We start from the raw sequence: 6,000 nt of genomic DNA, 5'->3' as shown, positions 1-6,000 counted from the left end.
AAACACATGCCTGTTCAGTTGGAGGAAGCCAATCTGAAACCTAGAAGGTCGGAGGAAATTTACACAGCCAGTATTTAGCTGGCAAGAATTGGAGAGGTGGTGGCATGAAACTCCTGATCACAAACCTTTGCCTTAATGTCCTAAATCATATTGCAAACCACTCTACAGTACCTTATTGAGGGATGGCATGTGACACTGTTGTTGCTGATCCATACGTGCGATAGAGACATGAAGTTCCTTTGTGCTATTCGAAAGTAGTATGCTCTGTGTCGGCACGGGGTTTAACTGTCTCCATAATACAGCACAGTCGTGACACTACACTATACACACACTCATTATAACCGTCTATAATCAACAGATACAATTTAAACACAACTCTCAGCCACCATTGTGTATGGAAGGCAGAAAACCCCGTTCCAATTAGGGGGCTGACCAAACCTCTGACGTCACGTCACTTTGATTTCATTTCAACATGTATTTCCTTGTTCTCCACGTAATCTTGGTATGCCCCTGTTCACCTATGTTCAAATGGTTCAAATGGCTCTGAGCACTATGGGACTTAACATCAGAGGTCATCAATCCCCTAGAACTTAGTACTACTTAAACCTAACTAACCTAAGGACATCACACACACCCATACCCGAGGTAGGATTCGAATCTGCGACCGTAGCAATCGCGCGGTTCCGGACTGAAGCGCCTAGAACCGCAAGGCCACCGCGGCCGGCGTTCGCCTATGTATCAATCTGTCTGTCCAGCTCGTATTCCAACTTTTGTCTCCTCCAACATTTCTTACCCTCTGCCTGTAGTACTGTCTTCAACGCATGTGGTACGACTTCTAATACTCAAAAATTGTTAAAAACCTGCACTACGTTTACCAGAGAATTTTTTCCTCACGCAAGTTTCATACACCTGTCTTAAATCAAAGATTTGTTTCTTACCTTAAAAGTTCGTTTAATTGTCTTGCATCCAACACATACAAATTTATTTTTCTCTCTCCTTACAGAAAACACTGTGGCCTGAAATGATTTTATTTTGGTTATTTGATTTGCCTTTTAAGGTGAACAGAAGAACTCTAAGTATCTCTTCATTTTATTACCCTGCCATTACTGAAAAGGCGTACGAACAAAAGATAATGTGTCAATAAAACTCTAGTTGAGCGATGTCGTTATGGGACTTTGTGTATAAAATAATATACAATTCGAAGGACAGGATACAACAAAAGGATACACTACTTTCATAGTTTTTCCAACAGTGACAAGTGAACCTCCAGCTTTCTTGGATAAATACTTTATTTTACAATTTTTTATTTTCTTTACTTTTTTGGATTTAATTTTACCAATTTAACATATCTATCCACAACAGTCGCCGAAAGACTGATCATAAAATGTACTTAAGTTATTATAGTTTTTATTTTTGTTGAGCATTGTAAATAACATCTACATTTTCAAAAGGGTTTGAAAATGTAGATGTTATTTACACTCTTTTATTTGCACTGACCTTCTTTTCATACGTCTCTCACATGTTATGTAAATGGTGAAACATACTGGTTAATCATTGTCACGACCACATCAGAGGAATTTGTAATAGAATTGTGTATTCTCTGCCAATAATGGAGTAGGAGTGATGTAAATGTACACAGATTTTGCACACGGTCATAAGCGGGTAAAGTTCATTTTTTATTTCAGTTTGTTGTCCATATTTATTCTGATGCCATAAATTTAGTTCAAGTAATCGGAAGAGGATATGGTTATCATTAATGTTCCGTGCAATTACCAGTTTCGAATTTTTGTTTATCATTAGACGGCCGAACTGTTAATTAGACGTTAGGTACTTTGTCTGCCATAGTGCCTTATAGTGAAAATATTTTGACTGTTAAACATTCAGGACTGACGAGAAATATATTAGAAATTGCGTAAAATCTGTACTGCACAGATACTAATAGTGAATGTGTCGTGACTGCTTTGAAGGATTGCATTTTTATTACACACATCAAAAAAATTTTTCAATCACCTCGGTTACTAGAGTTACGGAACCTGTACAGAAAATTGGAATAGAGATCAACATAAACATGATTTCCGCCCTTTTTATTGCTAATGAAAATCACACATTGCATGTTGTACCACCATACAGTGGGACCTTCAGAGGTGACGGTCCAGATTTCTGAATACACCGGTACCTCTTAATACCCAGCAGCACGTCCTCTTGCATTGATGCATGCCTGTATTCGTCGTGGCATACTATCCACAAGTTCATCAAGGCACTGTTGGTCCAGATTGTCCCACTCCTCAACGGCGATTCGGCGTAGAGCCCTTGGAGAGGTTAGTGGGTCGTATCGACCATAAACAGCCCTTTTCAATCTATCCCAGGCATGTTCGATAGGGTTCATGTCTGGAGAACATGCTGGCCACTCTAGTCGAGCGATGTCGTTATCCAGAAGGAAGTCATTCACAAGATGCGCACGATGGGGGTGCGAATTGTCGTCCACGAAAACGAATGCCTCGACAATACGCTGCCGATATGGCTCCACTAACGGTCGGAGGATGGCATTCACTTATCGTACATCCGTTACGGCGCCTTTCATGACCACCAGGGCGTACGTCGCCCCCCCAAAATGCCGCCCCAAAACAGCAGGGAACATCCACCTTGCTGCTCTCGCTGGACAGTGTGTCTAAGGCGTTCAGCCTGACCGGTAGCCTCAAAACATGTCTCCGACTATTGTCTGGTTGAAGGCATATGCGATACCCATCGGTGAAGAGAGCGTGATACCAATCCTGAGCGGTCCATTCGACATTTTATTGAGCCCATTTCTACCGCGCTGCATGGTGTCGTGATTGCAAAGATGGACCTCACCATGGACGTCGGGAGTGAAGTTGTGCATCATGCAGCCTATTGCGCACAGTTTGAGTCTTAACACGACGTCCTGTGACTGCACAAAAGCATTATTTAACGTGTTAGCGTTGCTGTCAGGGTTCCTCCGAGCCATAATTCGTAGGTAGCCGTCATCAACTGCAGTAGTAGCCCTTCGGCGCCCTGAGCGCGGTATGTCATCCACCGTTCCTGTCTCTCTGTATCTCCGCCATGTCCGAACAACATCGCTTTGGTTCAGTCAGGGACGCCTGGACACTTGCCTCGTTGAGACCTCTTCCTGGCACAAAGTAACAACGGGGACGCGATAGAACCGCGGTATTGATCGTCTAGGCATGGTTGAACTACAGACAACACGAGCCGTGTACCTCTTTCCTGGTGGAATGACTGGAACTGATCGGCTGTCGGTCCCCTGCGTCTAATGGGCGCTGCTCATGCATGGTGTTTTACATCTTTGGGAGCGTTTAGTGACATCTCTGAACAGTCAAAGAGACTGTGTCTGCGGTGCAATATCCACTGTCAACGTCTATCTTCAAGAGTTCTGGGAACGGGGGTGATGCAAAACTTTTTTTGATGTGTGTATTTTCCTTGTAACGCGCAATATTCTCAAGATAAATGTATCCCAGTGTTATGAATAAAGTTTCGAAAATACAGAGTAAAAAGTGGATCACCATCAGCACTTTTGCACTGAACAATCCGATTTCATATTAACTTCATGTGTTCTATACACTGATCAGCCAGAATATCCTGATCAGCTACCTAATAGCCGGTACGTCCACCTATGGTATGGATAAGAGCGGCGACGCGTCGTAGTATGTAATCAACGATGCCTTGGTAGGTCACTGGAGAGAGTTGGCACCACATCTGCACAAACAAGTCACCTATTTCATGGGGGACAATGAGCTCTGGCGCCACGTTCGATCACCTCTCAGATGTGATCGATCGGGTTCAGATCTGGCGGGTTGGGGGCCAGCACATCAATTGGAACTCGCCTCTGTGTTTCTTAAACCACTCCATCACACTGCTGACATTGTGACACGATACATTATCTTCCTGAAAAATTCCACTGCCCTCGGGATGCATGATCGTCATTTAGGGGTATATGTGATCTGCAACCAGTGAATGATACTCTTTGACCGTCGTGGTACCTTGCACGAGCTACGTTGGACCCATGGATGCCCACATAAATTTTCTCCAGTACATAATGAAACTACTGTCAGATTGTCTCCACCCCGCAGCACAAGGGTCAAGGAGCTGTTCCCCTGGAAGACGGCGGATTCGCGCCATTCCATCGGCATGATGAAGAAGGTATCGGGATTCATCAGACCATACAACACTCTGACACTGCACCAACGTTCAGTGCCGATGGTCACGTGCTTATTTCAGTCGTAGTTGCTGATGCCGTGGTGTTAACACTGGCCCATGCATGGATGTTGGCTGCAGAGACCCATCGTTAGGAGTGTTCAGTGCACTGTGTCTCCACTGCACTTCTGCTGTGCCCAGCATTAATGTCTGATGCTAGTTCCGCCGCAGTTCCACGGTTGTTCTCTTTTAACAGTCTTCCGAACGTACGACGTCCGACATCTACACTCCTGGAAATTGAAATAAGAACACCGTGAATTCATTGTCCCAGGAAGGGCAAACTTTATTGACACATTCCTGGGCTCAGATACATCACATGATCACACTGACAGAACCACAGGCACGTAGACACAGGCAACAGAGCATGCACAATGTCGGCACTAGTACAGTGTATATCCACCTTTCGCAGCAATGCAGGCTGCTATTCTCCCATGGAGACGATCGTAGAGATGCTGGATGTAGTCCTGTGGAACGGCTTGCCATGCCATTTCCACCTGGCGCCTCAGTTGGACCAGCGTTCGTGCTGGACGTGCAGACCGCGTGAGACGACGCTTCATCCAGTCCCAAACATGCTCAATGGGGGACAGATCCGGAGATCTTGCTGGCCAGGGTAGTTGACTTACACCTTCTAGAGCACGTTGGGTGGCACGGGATACATGCGGACGTGCATTGTCCTGTTGGAACAGCAAGTTCCCTTGCCGGTCTAGGAATGGTAGAACGATGGGTTCCATGACGGTTTGGATGTACCGTGCACTATTCAGTGTCCCCTCGACGATCACCAGTGGTGTACGGCCAGTGTAGGAGATCGCTCCCCACACCATGATGCCGGGTGTTGGCCCTGTGTGCCTCGGTCGTATGCAGTCCTGATTGTGGCGCTCACCTGCACGGCGCCAAACACGCATACGACCATCATTGGCACCAAGGCAGAAGCGACTCTCATCGCTGAAGACGACACGTCTCCATTCGTCCCTCCATTCACGCCTGTCGCGACACCACTGGAGGCGGGCTGTACGATGTTGGGGCGTGAGCGGAAGACGGCCTAACGGTGTGCGGGACCGTAGCCCAGCTTCATGGAGACGGTTGCGAATGGTCCTCGCCGATACCCCAGGAGCAACAGTGTCTCTAATTTGCTGGGAAGTGGCGGTGCGGTCCCCTACGGCACTGCGTAGGATCCTACGGTCTTGGCGTGCATCCGTGCGTCGCTGCGGTCCGGTCCCAGGTCGACGGGGACGTGCACCTTCCGCCGACCACTGGCGACAACATCGATGTACTGTGGAGACCTCACGCCCCACGTGTTGAGCAATTCGGCGGTACGTCCACCCGGCCTCCCGCATGCCCACTATACGCCCTCGCTCAAAGTCCGTCAACTGCACATACGGTTCACGTCCACGCTGTCGCGGCATGCTACCAGTGTTAAAGACTGCGATGGAGCTCCGTATGCCACGGCAAACTGGCTGACACTGACGGCGGCGGTGCACAAATGCTGCGCAGCTAGCGCCATTCGACGGCCAACACCGCGGTTCCTGGTGTGTCCGCTGTGCCGCGCGTGTGATCATTGCTTGTACAGCCCTCTCGCAGTGTCCGGAGCAAGTATGGTGGGTCTGACACACCGGTGTCAATGTGTTCTTTTTTCCATTTCCAGGAGTGTATAATGAGGGGTGACCACACTAGGCTACGACTTGAAGCGGTTTCGCCTTGGTTTCGCCACGTGTTGAAGACACTGAGCACAGCAGTCCTCCAATACCCGACAAGTCGTGCAGTTCACGAAATGCT

This window comes from Schistocerca serialis, chromosome 9 (assembly GCF_023864345.2).
Source record: "Schistocerca serialis cubense isolate TAMUIC-IGC-003099 chromosome 9, iqSchSeri2.2, whole genome shotgun sequence".
In the NCBI taxonomy this organism is placed as follows: Eukaryota; Metazoa; Arthropoda; class Insecta; order Orthoptera; family Acrididae; genus Schistocerca; species Schistocerca serialis.
The sequence above is the reverse complement of the archived record's forward strand: the minus strand, read 5'-3'. Positions refer to the sequence as shown.